The sequence below is a fragment of the Arvicola amphibius genome, chromosome 2 (assembly GCF_903992535.2).
Source record: "Arvicola amphibius chromosome 2, mArvAmp1.2, whole genome shotgun sequence".
Taxonomy (NCBI): domain Eukaryota; kingdom Metazoa; phylum Chordata; class Mammalia; order Rodentia; family Cricetidae; genus Arvicola; species Arvicola amphibius.
Window position 1 is genome coordinate 90,665,316 of NC_052048.2, and position 15,078 is coordinate 90,680,393.

Consider the following 15,078-nt stretch of genomic DNA (forward strand, 5'->3'; position numbering starts at 1 on the left):
TAAAAAGTTATATAGTGTGTTTTGATTCTATTCTCCCCAGCTCCTCCCCACATCCCTCCTCAATCAACTTCTCTCTCCCAAGAAAAACTCAAAACAAGCAACAAAACATCCCAGTAAGAAAAAAAAGTAAGTAAATAAGTAAAAACAGAAAAAAAAAAAACATAGGCCTGGGGCCTGCTTTGGTGTGTATGGTTAATATACCAGTACACTGCCATGCCGTTAGAAAACATTTATTTTCTTTTTCCCATCAGGTATCCATTGCAAATAGCGTCCTAATAGCGTTTTGGTAAGGGGTGGAACTTTGTGTCCACTTTCCCTTGTCCCTGAGTGATTGTGTGTGGTTTGAACTAATGCAGGTCTTGTGTAGGCTGTCCAAGTCTCCAAGTTCATTTGTGCATCCGCCCCATCGCATCTGCAAGATGCCATTTCCTCGGAGTCATCCACCACCTCTGACTCTTACATTCTTTCCATTTCTTCTAAGTAGAGCTCTGACCTTGAGGGGAGGGGTTTAGTAAAGATATCCCATTTAGGACTGAGCGCTCCAAAGTCTCCAGCTCTGCATATTGTCCAGTTGTGGGTCTGTCTTCATTACCATCCACGGCAAGAGGCCACTTCTTTGGTGACAGCGGATGATGCCCTGGCCTGTGGGATATATATAGTCATTTTATGGCTGTGTTCTTTCACAGAATAATAACCCACAACCCTCTAGTTTCAGTTTCTTGGCTGTTTTAGCCGTGTCGGGCATGGGTTCCTTCATGGAGTGAGCCTTAAGTCTGATCAAAGAATGGTTGGCTCCTCCCATGACATTTGTGCCGCCACTATACCAATATATTTAGTCTCCAGGCGGGTTGCTGTTGGAGGTCACAGGGTTTGCAGTTGGGTGATGCTGCTGCTGACTTTTCCTTCAGTACCCTGTGGAGCACCGTCCAGGACCGCGAACGCTAGACAGCGGGAGTGAAGCCACTAGTTGGACATAGCCATCACAGTTTCTTCAGAAATTGAACATTTTAATTAAAAAAGTTTAAGCGTAAAGAGGGCTGGCGATACGTAGTTCAGTGGTAGCACACTTGCCTATCTGGCCTAAGCAAGACCCTAGCTTTAGTCACCGTTAATCTCCGGAAAAACATTCTCTGAAGTCATTCATTTGTTCCTTAAACACCGAAAGTAAGAATGCTGGTTCTTCCCCAGCCTCTGGGCTGGGTAGCAAAAGCAGTGATGGACTTGGCCTCCGAGCTATCCATCAATTTTATTAATTTATATTTTACCCAAGACCTCCAGAAAGAAGCTAAGATGTGTGTGGCCTGTTTGTCCCCATCCGACTCCAGCTCGCTGTCCTGAGTGCCATTGCCCCCTTTCCCATTTTTCAAGACTCTTCTCTGTAGGGAGCCACAGGGCACATTTCTGTCCCTCTTCCCCAGCTCCTGCCTCTGGAATGAGTGTGCTAGCATTCTACGTAGGAAGTCAGAGTCATGGAATTCCCCTTCGAGGGTTCTTCTGAGTAACTTTCTGAGCAGGGTTCGGCTGTATCATGTTCTTAATTTGCAGCTGGTTTCTGTTGGAATCGCAGCCCGGGCTTTGCTTGCCTCTGGGGTTTTGCTCCGAATGTCCTGTCACATTCAGAGTAAAGATCCGGGACCTCTGTTCTGCTCTCGGGGATGCAGAGACAAAGAAGGACAAAGCGGTGTCTGCAGAGTTCTGTGGAGGCTAGTGGCGATTGGAAGCATGGGGACATTGGTCCAGCTCAGCGTCAGGGTCATTGGAGCTCACCTGGGCTGCCCTTGGACCGAGTCTGGAGGAGCAAAGTGTAAGTGGCCTCTGACATAAAGAAGAGGCACTCCAGGAAGAAGGCCCACCTCAGCCAAAGGCAGGAATCCAGATGCTCGCGCTGACTGGAAAGCTGAAGCGGGTGCAGGAAGGCGAGACTGCAGTCTAGTGACAGCTGTGGAAAGAGAAGGCCTTGCAGATGGGTGGCGGAGCACAGATGGAGACATAGAGGCAGAACTAGCGGGATTTTTGAAGCCCATTCTTGGAGGATCTTGCTCTCCCTTGGGAGCCTGAGGGGAGCCCAAAGGCAAAGGGGTGAGATACGCATGCCTTCTGAACTCATGGTCTCGGTGAGGAGAGGTCACGAGGGGAGAGGGGACGGTAGCCTTTGAGGTGAGCAATCTTGAGCTGGTCTCGGCACTGACGGTGGTTGGTCCCAGAACAACACCTGGTAGGTCAGGAAACACATGTAGGCAAACAGGCTGCAGAGGCCCAGAAATCATGGCCATTTTAGAGGTATCCCATCCCCTGTGCCTGTCAAGCTGCCTGTGTTCCTTTTGTCCAGACTCCTGAAGCGTGATGGGCTTCTCTGAGCGTGAGATTCTGGTCCCTGGAGGTGGGAAGTGGTCCTGAGCCAGGGGCCTAGAGGGGCTTAGGAAACACTTCAGCTGTAGAGTTTCAGGCTCTTCCATCACCTCCTGGCTGTGGCAAAGCCTTCTGGCTTTCTCCCTTTCCCCTCCCTTATTACCCAGCACCATAGCATCTCCTTACCTGTGTGCCTATCCTTGGCCATGCACACTCTTATGATGTAATTGCCTCCACCCGCTCCTCAGCTGTTTTATTCGGTGGATGCTCAACTTCAAGGTGGGAGAGGCACATAAATAACCCCACTGCTTCCTGGCCACTCTTCCTTTTACACCTCCCTTGCTAAGATGTCTGCTGCCCTGGGAGTTCCTTGAAGGCAGCGGATCATTGTACAATAATCTGAGCTGGCAAACTCTTGCAGGCTTTGGGGTGTTTGCATGTCTAGCTAGGCTACTATCCTGCTCGGAAAGTCCAACAACTTTTAGACATGAATGAATAACACAAGCTATCCCCATCCACCCATCTAGAAATAGAAGACACAATGGTGTTGGGAGGGCAGATATTGGAGTGCTTCCGGGCTGTTGCACGGTGTGCCAATTCACATGAGTATTGGGAGACCTGCATGGTAGCAGTTACTGAAGGCATCTGTCTCTCTGTGGCTCCAGTCAAACAAGAGCAGGTGTCTGTCAAAAGATGTGCACGAGAATGCTCCTAGCATCTGTAGCCGTCATACACCAGACACGGAAGTATATGTCTCTCGGCAGGAGCAGAGAAAAAGTAGCTGGTGGCATATTCATATACAGGAATACTATTTGGCAATAATCAAGGAACCAAAGTGCCAAGGCACTCACGGCACAGGCAACTTACGAACTGCTTGAAGAAGCGAAGGAACCTAGGTTGCATAGTCCAGCTGTCAGAGTCTAGTTTACCTATAACAGAAACCAGTCTGGCCCTCTGGCCAAGGGTGTGATATTGACTAGGCTGGACACAAAGGAGCCTTCTAGGATGTAGGAAATATTCTCTGGTTTGGTGTGGGTGGTGATTACAAGGGTGAAGGTTTACACAAATAAACCATCAGTCGTGCGCTTAGGTATTGATTCCGCCGTAGGAAAGCAGCTTATCTAAGGGCTTCTGAGACTCTGATTGGCTTCCTTAAGCTCCACTGTAGCCTTTTCAGTAGAATCAGGGAAGCCCACATGCCCAAAGTTTTCTTCAGAGTCCCAGAGGATTCTAATTTATGGACAGAGAGGTCCAGGGCAAAACTACCCACGGCTGCATGCCAAGCAAGCCAGTTGCTTGTCTGGATTTGATGGGGTCTGGCAGCCAACTCCTTTCTCAACTGTGGGGTGGTGGACACGACACAGTGGGCAGCACTGATGACCCCTCCTCCCTCAGCTGCGACCTGGCCCCAGCTCTTTCTGTGCTTCCTGGAACCTGCCTTCCCCAGACGCTGTTCCCAGCACTTAAGGCTGAGAGCTAAGCCATTCCTCCACTCCAGGAAAATATTTGTTCAGGGACTTGGCACCCGCAGAGGAGGAAATCAAAGCCACTTTGGAACTGAGCTGGCGGCCTGCTGCCGGCTGCTTTGTCTGCCCTTGCAGACTACCTCGGCGCTGGTTGTGTCTAGGGCAGGGAAAACGAGTGCCACCTTGCAGAGAGGCCGGTGTCAGCTCTTCATTTAGTGTTCGGTCACCAGCCAGTTCCTCCAGTCCAGACTGGCAAAGCCTTCTCCATGCCAGGTTGGGTGCTGGGCTTGACCTTGCTCTCCAGGCTGATGTATGCAAGGGAGTGAGGGAGGCCAGTCAGAGGGAAGCCATGCTATCACAGGAAGAGCTCAGTGGTAGCGAGAAAGGCACTAGGAACCAGGCAGGGTGATTCTGTCCCTGGGGGCAAGTGTGAGATGTACTCCGAGTCAGCTGTGGAAAGAGGAGCTGGCAGGGCGCAGGGGGCATCTGGGAGGGAATATGGAGCAGCACAGCACGTGCAAAGGTCCCGAGTCAACAATGTCCCACTTCTTAGGAAGTCAATGGCATCGGCTAGGTTTGCAACCAGGAGTCCAGGGAGTGGGAACTGGAGAAAAGGTAGGCAGGGAACCGCCCACGATACCAGTTCGAGAGTGTGTGGACTTTATCTCCAGGGCAGAGAAGGGAGGTGTCTGTTGCAAAACATTCAAACACATTGATTTTTTTTGAGTCTTTTTTTTTTTTTTAATTTAGAAAAGTGTAAAAGATAAAACTAGCCGAGCATGGTGTCGCAGGCCTATAATCCCAGTTACTCCAAAAGGGTCGACAAAAGGGACTGCAAATATGAAGTCAGCCTGGATAACTCGGGGACTGGCTGTTTAGAGATGGGGGAGGGGAGGAAGGAAGAACAAGACAGAATGGAAGGAAGGAAGGAAGAAAAGGGGAAAAAGGAGTAGGAAGGCAGGCAGGCGTGGAGTTCAGAGCTTGTCTAGCACGCACCAGGCCTTAGGTTTAATCAGAAGTATGAGAAAGGGGTGGGGGAGAAGAGGAGGAGGAGGGGAGGGAGGGAGGAAGAGGAATGGATGGAAATGACAGGGGCTAACCTTATCTCAGTCCTACCGTCTAGATACTTCATGACATTTCAAAAGTTAAAAATACTTGTGGGCACATGACTAGAAGTCCAAACAGAGCGAGAAAGTACAAAATAGCAAGTGAACTCTGCCTCCCCACCTGTGGCTCAGGCCAAAGGCAACTTCCTTTAATGGGGTTTCAGGGTACATTTCCAGAATGTTTTTTTCCATGCATGTTCCTGAGAGGGTAAGCCTATGCTTTTAAAACTTGCACAAAACGGCCAGCTCTCTACACGGGAGATCTCTGTGGTTTCCTTTAGCATGCCAGCACCTGCAGAGGGCTCCGCCCTGTTCTCATAATGACTGGGGAGGGTACTCCGTGATGCAGATAGACTGACGCCATCCCAATTCCTTCTCCTGGCGGATGCCGGGTTAGCAGACTAACGCTGCTTTCCTTGGGCAGTACCGCACACAGCCTCCTGAATTACCATGGGGTCCCGGATGGGTGGAAGGGGATGTTCTTCACACCTGTCTTCTGAAAAAGGGACCAGCATCTTACAGCTGTCCCTGCGCCCAGACAGCAGTGAGAGTCTCAGATTCATCACCACACCTTATCAAATGGTCCCATCTGCTTCTGTGTGGGGTGGAGATGGCATTGCGGGTCTTTTCATTCCAGTTTGTTCAATTGCAGAGGAAGTGAGGAATCTCATCATACTTTTTTACCGTTCATGTTTCTGTGCGTGTGTGCATGTGTGGTGTAGTATGCATACATTATATATGCATGCTCAAATGTGTGTGGGTCTAGATGTGTGCACAGGTATCTGTACATATATGTGGAGGCCAGAGGTTGACATGAGGTTCTTCCTTGATACATATATACATATACACACGTGTATGTATGTGTGTGTGTGTGTGTGTGTGTGTGTGTGTGTGCGTTCCAACTTGCATTTTGACTCAGGGTCTCTCACTTGAACCAAGAACTCACTGATTTGTCTAGTGTAGCTAGCCAGTTTGCTCCAACAATCTCTAGCCTGTGTCCTGCCGTCTGGGACTGTAGAAGGCTGTGTACTGAGAATCCACTTGGGTCCTCAAGCTTGCAGGGCAAGTGCTTTGCTCACTGAGCCATCGGTGCAGACTGCATGTTTCTTTTTGCTATTCTCCCCACCTCCCCCCACCCCCCCCCCACAGGAAATCTAACTTTTCACATTTGGAGCTCACTTTCCTCATCAGCCCCTTTCTTCCCCCTGGATCCTGGGTTCTCAAACACTAAGATACTGGAAGCATTAGCATGAGAGCCTTGGTCTTCAGGAAGTCCCACTGTTGCAGTGTTAGGGGTTTTGGAGTTTCAGGATATGAGGACCACAGAGAGGATCTGTGAATGGTTTATGAAACCTGTCAGGAAGGACCTATCAGTGGGTTGAGTGGTTTTGGTGGAAGCCCAGGGTTCCTTCGGTTCTGTTGCCTACTGCCCTGGCAAATCCAGCTAGTGGCAAATCTGGATACGGTCCTCTGTGTAAAATACCCAGCTAGTTATCCACACGCCCGATCATCTGTGCCACGTTTCTCCTTCTCTGGCTGTGTGGGGAATGACAGGGGACAGGGCAACAAGAGAAGGGACACTTCCTTACTTTAAATACTATGGTGCCCTAAGCTGTGCCAACAACCCAGAAATTCCAGGATTTCAACACACAGTAGTACACTGACCCACATATGTCTTCTTGGAGTTGAGCCATCAAATCCCCCGAAGGGAACAAGTGTCCCACTGAGCTGAGTACAGAGGTATGTGGTGTATAGGGCGTTAGGGCCCTAGTTGGTGAGGGAAGTTAACTGGGCTTCTGGCTTCAGTCCTTTTCCATGTAGACTCTAGGACTTGACCTAAAGGAAATACTTAAAAAAATACACCACAGTGGGAAATTCTATTTTAAAAATTTAATTTATTTAAAATTCCCTCTCGATTTTAGTTAAATTTCTTTTATACTCTGTATGTATGGGTTAGGGCACATGAAGGGGAGAGGCAGGGCTTGGGCTGTAGCTCAGAGGTGGAGTGCTTCTTTCATATGTATGAGACCCTAAGCATTTCCAAGAAAAAAAAAAACAGAAAGGAGATGTAAAATTTTCCCTTTTAAAACCATATAAAGCGTATTAATGGTGGCTCATGTCTTTAGTCCCAGCATTCAGAGGCAGAGGCAATCAGACCTCTGTGTTTGAGGCCAGCCTGATCTTTGTACTGAGACCCCGTTTCAATAAAATAAAATAAACATATACAAAGTATATTTTAAAAACAGTAGACTTGCCCCTACTGCATAATTTTTTTTTACAAATGTGTACACTTTGTGTCTCTGCCCTATGGTTTGATGCAGTAAGTACTCTGCTCCCCACACTTCTCCATGCTCCTAATGGTCAGTCAGCCCTCAGATCTTTCTCCTCATAGTTTTGATATAGGTTTCCAGATAGTCTACGGGTGAAATCAGTTAGCAGGAGTCTTCTGAGTCTAGCCTCCCCAGGAGACAACATTGGGTTTATCCTAGTTGGGGATCTTAGGACCTTGTTACCTTTGTGGCTGTACAGTGTTATGCAGTCTGAAAACTTATGTCTGCATAGTGTTTTGCAGCCAAAATACTTATGTCAAGAGCAAATCCTGATTGGAATCCAGAAGCAGGGTCCACTCCAGAGGACAAAAAGTCATCCTTGAGAGTCCACTGAGGGGAACTGCTGCCCATCTGCCTGCCTGTATTCCTTCCTGTCTGTCTGCCTGCCTGCCTGTCTGCCTGCCTGCCTTCCTGTCTGTCTGCCTGTCTGCCTGCCTGCCTTCCTTCCTGTCTGTCTGCCTGTCTGCCTGCCTGCCTTCCTTCCTGTCTGTCTGCCTGTCTGCCTGCCTGCCTGTCTGCCTGCCTTCCTGTCTGTCTGCCTGCACGGATGCATTGAAATCTGCACACCCAGGGGACAGGCAAGAGTGAGCTTCAAGTCCAAACCTGTGCAACTGGAGGTGTCTTGAAGGGGATATGGTCACTCCTTTAGAGTCCACAGAGGAAGACAAGTTCAGGCAAGGTTCCTGAACTGGTCACATAAGCTCAAAATCCTGCTTCAACCCTTTTTCAGTCAAGTGAACTATCTCCCAGCATGCTACAGGGCTGAGGTCCCCTATTGGTGGTACTTGGTCTCGGTTAATGATGGGTGTTGTGATTGTACCAGTGACAGCTCAAGGCTGGAAAGGTGTCAGGAGCCCTGGGGTGACTATCTACCCCCCCACTATGCTCCCCTCCATCAGTGCCTCAGTTCCCCATCTGCACCTCACCCCCCACCAGCTGGAGAGTGTGGTACATCTTCTAGGACTCTTCCAAGATGTGGTGGTCATGTCTTCTGGCAGCCAGGCCTGGAACTGATGTTGAAGAGTCTTCCTTCATGCTTGATGCTCCCTGTTGCTTAAGGGACAAGGGACAGAGCCTACACTGGGCCCCTTGGTTCCTAATGCAGAAGCAGCCTGGACCGCCCTTGTAGGTCCAGCCTAGCCACCCAGGATAGGCATGTGGCCTGTGGGTGTGTTCTATTCTGGAGGAAGGGGGCCTTCATTAGCTACTGGCCTGTGCCCTCCAGGTTCCCAGGGCTATATTAAATGCTTGTTGGTTATTCCGTGTCTTTCTCTTCAACATCAGGTGTGCCACTTCCCTGAATTCATTAGTTTTCTGGTACAACTGACAAGGTCCTTCCAGTTTGAAGAAGCCAGACAGGAAATCACCCACCCTCCCGGGAAACTCTTCATTGCTGCGACCACTGGCAACTGGCCTGGTCACTGCTTCTCAGAGGAGAGCTTGGGTATTTCTGTGATGTGGTAGTGATAAGTTCAATATGATGCTGGTGACCAGGCTCACCCCCACCCCAAGCAGAGCTTCCGCCTACAGTGCTCGGGTGTCACAACCATCACAGTCTCCCATGGTCTCCCAGACACTCCAGGGTTGCTGGAGCGATGCTCTAATTCTCACCCTACGGATGAGGGAAAGGAAGTGTATGTGGAAAGGGGAAACTTTGAGCAAGGCTGCCCACAGTGGGGACGGAAGAGGGAATGCTGGGCAAAGCTGTGCCTGCAGGTGACTTTATCAGCCTTGCTCTTGCACCCCCCGTCCTTACCTGTGCCAGACAGCAGCCTGGATCTCAGACCTGGGTGTCTAGGTGAGTTCTGCCGCACCAGCAGAGGACCTCGAGCAGAGCCCACTGCCTTATGGGAAACCCAAGAATGTGGGTACCTTTCTTCAGGTTCCGCTGAAACTGTGAAAGAGACAGGCAAATGGACTTTCCTGCTAATTGCTACCCACCAGGATCTAGATCTCTCCGAGCGAGAGCTAGTATTACTTACATGCCAAGAAACCACTGACCCTAGACACACCCACCCCCTATGTTAGGGGAAATGTGTAATTCTGAAGCAGAGTTTGGCCTTAAACCCCATCCCACTTGCTGCCTGACTATAAACTCTTTGGAACATCAATCTCCTTGTCTGGGAAATGGGGCAGACAGCACTCAGCTCATCATTAGGACTCAGGCATAAATTAAGGTAATGTTTGTATCTGCTGAGCAGTTTGCAGGGGGCTCTCTGCAAGCCCTTTATAAATGGTAGCGATTACCGGCTCCGGTGACAGAGGCTACCTGGACAGGTGGAGGGACTCTTCTAGCTGCAGCTGCCCTGCCTAACCTCAGGCTACTAACCCAACCCCCAAAGCCTGGGAAAGGGTGGTCTGGAGAATGGGCATCAGTCCATTGTAAGTTGCATCCGTCCGTGATGGTAATGAGCCCTGCATGAACCAAACAGCCAGGAGGAAGATGGAAGCTCATTTCTTCCCCACCTCTGGCATCTCTGTGCCTCTATACCAGTGGCATAGTTCACACCAGAACCTGGTGCCCACGTCCCCCCGGTATAAGGGGACTATGGACAGCACAAGTTCTGACGATGCTAGCCAAAATGCTCAAGCTTCCATAAGGAAACCTAGGAGACGGTCCTGGGTTCAAAGGGAGATCTTCTCCTAGGACTATGTCTGCAGCTCACTTTCTCTACAACAAGTGGGCTCTTCAAGGTCAGGGCCCAAGACCCAAAGGAGTCCATCGGCCCACGGCAAGGACTCTCATGCATTATTAATATGCATTCAAAGGCAATAATGTTGTAGGCAGAGCTTGTGAGCCTGCAGCATGGGGTGAGAGAAGTCTCACTACAGGAGCAGGCACTGAATCCCATGTTCTTGAAGAAGCTAGCCAGGCAATGGGACAGGGTGCTCTAGGCAAATGCTAGTAACACTGAGGGGCAGGCACTCAGTGCACTGAGTTTGTATCAGGGGTAGGGAAGTGGTGGAGGATGGAGTTGGAGGGGTACCAGGGGTCAGAAAAGGAGGTACAGAGAGAGAATGATGCTGAGCTCCTGTTGATTTAGGAGAGCTGATTGTGTTCAGAGACTTACATCGGTGGTTTGAAACTGACCACAGTGGCGGAACTATTTACACCATGGGAATGGACAAGAGCTATAAATCAGAGGCTGTATTTAAAAACAAAAAACCAAGAGGGAAGAGTGGCAGTCTCCAGTGAATTTTAAATGAGGGCAAGGGATCATTAGCTTTGTTTCTTTTTTTTTTTTTTTAAAGATTTATTTAGATGGCTCAGAGGTTAAGAGCACTGGCTGTTCTTCCGGAGGTCCTGAGTTCAATTCCCAGCTTTGTTTCTTAAAGGGATGTTCTGGTCTGGCTGCTGCAGTAGGGAAGACAGGACTTGGATGACCTATCGAGGGTGCAAGGCGAGAGGGTGCAAGGCGGGGAGAGGACAGACTTCGGCTTGGTAACCTAACTCCTGCTGTGTGGGGGCTCAGCTTGGGGGTGGGGCGCAGGATTAGGCCCTCTCTCTCAGCCTTCCTAGGCTGGAGCCTGAGAATCTGCAATAAAACTCTTAATGAAAAACACCTGGGCTCTGCCCCCTAGCCAGGCCCTGGGATGCGGACGGGAAGGGGATTAGAGGATGGAGAGAGGACCACGCACTTTCCACCCGTGTGCTCATTCATGCATTAACTTTTGTCTCTCCCAACATTTTGCTCCTGGTCCTGGGTGTGAATAAGGAGTAGAGAAAAGGCACTAAGGGACACAGTACAGAACAGCGTATAGGGGTCATTATGGGGGGCGGCTGAGGTCACCTGGGCTACAGTACCCTATGTCTATGGTTGCCAGACCGTGTAAGCTTCTGATCCAGTCACAGCGTCAGAAACACTACTAGGATAGGGCCTAGACTTCTGCAGTCCCTTCACAGAGTGCTCTCTCTCTCTCTCTCTCTCTCTCTCTCTCTCTCTCTCTCTCCCTCTGTGTGTGTGTGTGTGTTTAGGGTAACCTGTGAGGATGCAGGAGGGATGGAGACTGACCCTGTCTTGTCCCTTTTGCCCAGGACACGTAGGGGAAGGAACCACTGAGATCCCAAAGTGGAGATTTGACTGATCCCAGAGCCCATTGGGGTTTGACCTAATCTAGTCCTGGCTTTCCATTCAGGAAGGGGATGAACTACTAGCCTTTGGCTCTGTCTTCTGAAGGAATATGCAGCAGGGAGTGGACCAGCTGGTCCAGAAGCAGCTGGGACCTCAGGGAGTATCTGCAGGGACCAGTCAGGTGGGTTGCTTGGGAGGACGCTACTCTGGCAGTGGACCCCTGAGTTTTACAACTGAATTTTGACTGGTGGTTGTGTATCTTCCAAGCCCTTCTCCACACTCGAAGTCTGTCCAGGTACAGGTGACCCCAGCAATAGTTACCGGGTCTGTAGAAGCATGTGACCTCTGTGAACACTGCAAACAGCGCCCCTTATGGGCCCAGGGAGCTTTACAGGCACGTGATCTTTGTTGTGACCAGGAAAGAAGCTATTTCTCCAAGCAGCCAGATGCCAACCACCAATCACCCTGACAAACACACAGTAGCCCAAATGTGCTCATCAGGAGCCACCAGAAAGGGCTCTTTTTGTAAAAAGTAGTCCCTGCTTCGAGGCCCTCATTGCCCTTCCCCCACCCACAGACTACCTTCTTCCCCATTCTCAGTTAATAAACACCCCTTAAAATGATGCTCAGGACTTTGAGGGCAGGGACGGGTGTGGTGAAAACTGAAATCCACAAGCTTCAAGCGTTCTGAGCAGCACAGCCCCCTGCTGTCAACACAACCACCAGCAGCATGGAACAAGGGCAGCCCTTGGATCCTTCTGGACACCATGTGAGGACGGAAGCCCAGGCATCTGGAGATGAAAGACACAGGGCCAGCTGCAGCCCTAGCCACCACCCAGGAGGCAGCAGAGTCGGTCTTCCCAGAGTTTTCCTCTAGGGCCATGTGGTTTCAGCCCATACCTTCAGCCCCACAATAGACACACGGCTTCTGTAGCGTTCACAGATCGTCCTGAGGAGAGGAACTGGCCTTGCTACCTGGGCTGTAAATGAACAGGAATATTTATGGGCATGGCTAAGTGGGTCTCTAGAACCCATCCGTGAAAGAGTCTACAAATCTAAAGGCTGTACTGTGTGAGGCAGGAGCCTTCCCTGAGGCAGCAGGCAGAGATACCCCCCTTTCATGTTTGTGGTACTACATGAAGCCACCCTTCCCTTTGTACCCATGTCTGATTCATCAGCAGTTGGCTTCTGAGAGGAGAGGAACAGTAACCTATGACTGGAAGCTGTTGGGAGCTTCCTTGCTGGATCTCTGGCTAAAACTAGGTCCTAGGCTTACTCTAGAAATTGGACGGCTGTTGGCAAGCTCATGCAAGCTGAGCCTCAGGCAGGCCTTCTGAGAAATCCCACCTGGACTGGCTCCCTGAGTCTGTAGGCCATGAGAGTGAAAGCAGGATTGAGGGGCTTAAGGGGCAGAGCTGAGGCCCTACCAAGCATCAATTGGATGTTCAGCTCCAAGCTTCTCACCGAGATCGCATCCCTGACCTTAGAGATGCCATCATCCCTCTAGAAAGACATGACATTCCTCAGGGCCTGGCCACTGTTAGCTGGACTCAGCACTGCCATGGCGGAGGTAGGGGTTGGAGTAGGGGGAACTGGTCTGGAGAGATGGGCAAGATGCCTCTCCCCTGGAAAAGACTGCAAAGCTGCAGACATTAGATACAAAGTTTGGGCGGGAGATGAGCTGATGGGAGACGGAAGCCTTCCTGTGGGAGCCTCTCTGCATGGAGCCGGCAGCGCTGACTACATCAATAGCAGTATGGCTACAGCAGCACTCACCATGGACTCTGTGAGGCAGGGTCCATATTGGGAAGCGTATGCTGACCTCCGGTTCCCAGCTGGCTTTCCCACTGTCTTCCTCCCGGCTTCAAGGCTACTTCCTGTGAGGGTTACTCAGTCTGCTGAGGCCTCCAGATGAGATGCCCGGCTAGCTGACCCCTCCGGCCATTCATCTTCATTTTGGAGAGACAACTAGGTTAATCCTCTGGATGCTTCCTCTGTCCTGTACAGGAGAGGTTCTCTTTGCACCTGACCATCTGCCCTACAGCTCTATTTAGGACGCTGCCAAGTGTCAGCCTCCCGCTGAGTCCCTGGAGGTGAATCCCGTGGCTTCTCCCTTGGCTCTTCCTTGTGTCTCCCACAGGGACTGCCCCTGCTTTACCAGTTACTCTCTGATCCCATCAACTCTCATAGAGAAGGTGTCCAGGAGGAGAGAGCCACTGAGCTCGATCCGGTAGTGCTAGGAGGACCTGTCTGAAACGTCAGTAACTTCTGAGGAAAGGGGACCTCGAAGCAGCTTGTCCTTCCCCCACCCTGACAGTTCTCTACTGTGACCTTCGTGGTCTTCAGGTTTTCCTCAGGCCTGTGCTGTTCAACCGTTTCCCCCGGGGAAGCTCCCTGAACAACTCAAGAAGGCACACAACTCAAAAGGTCTTCAGGAAATCCCCGAAACCTACCAGGTTCACAAGGCCTCCAGAGTAACCTTTACTGTTTACTTTTATTAGCTGAGCGTCCCTCTCAGAAGCGCAGAACCAAGCTGCGGTTAGTACTCTCAGATGGCCAGCTGCCGGGACGAGGTTTAGATTAACTTGAGGCACCTGGAAAGGCCACTCTATCCTGCTAAGCTGCCTGCAGGCCTTGCAGTGTGCTCCAGGTTCCCAGCTTTGTGAGCTGTCACCCATGCTGAGATGGGCTTGGGCGATGCAGCTGTCTTTTGAGTCATTTCTGCTCCTGTAAGTCACCCCTCACCCATATTCCTGTAAGTGACCCCAAGAAAACTCGTGGTTCATCAAGTTGGACTTGGTTGCTCTCAGTACTTCGGTCTGGCGTGAGATTCCCATCTGGGCTGAACAGATGTGTGTCGCGTCTCCATAGGAAAAGATTTGTCACACAAGAGCCTGACTGGGGGTCAGGGAAAGTTTGACAGTGGTCGCAGGAGGTAAAAGTACACCTTGGAGATCTAAGGATGTGACACAAAGGGTCTGTCTGCCTGATGAGTCCCCAGGTCGAGGTAGCTGCCTGGTGACTCAGCCATTAGAAACCCCCAGGGCGAAGCAAAGATACACAGAGAGAAGCTGGCAGGACCCTGCCATAGCTTCATCTCTCCCCAGAAGGAGTATAATATCTGGCTTTCACACCCACCTGGGGGGGCTGTCTGTTGCTGGAAGCCTCCCCCCCTTGGGCTGTCCCTAGAGGCCCGGGGAATGATAACATGACTGTCTTCCCTGTGCTGAGCTGTCATGGGGCTGCTGGGAACTGCTGTGAGTAGCCAGTGCCTATGCTGGGGCTTTTACCACATGTACTCAGTAGCAGAACTGCTGAATGGCTCTGACCTGTGACAGTTACACCAAAAGGCCCCTCCCCCACCCTACCAGTGAGGCCGAGGACTTCCTGGAAATAGGTTCAATGAAGGGATTGTGATGTGGAACATTTGATGTGACCTGAGAACTTCCTGTTCAGATGACCCCTTGACCTCCTTCCTGAAAGTCTCCCGGACATGGGTAGGATGACCCTAAGTCAGATTTGCCTGAGTAGAGCTACCCACACAGGACTGCCCCACCCTGGACCCTTGGATACAGTGCTCCAATTTTCCAGGCCTCTTTGAAGGGCTGCTGTGTGTGTCGCTGCCTGGTGACCTGAGGGATGTTCCTGGGAAATCCCAACAGGAAGTGGATTGTCCCAGAGAAGGCTTCTGCACCCATGCTCCCTCAGGGCAGTGGGAAAACAGAAACACAAATGGGATTCTCTGGAACTGCTC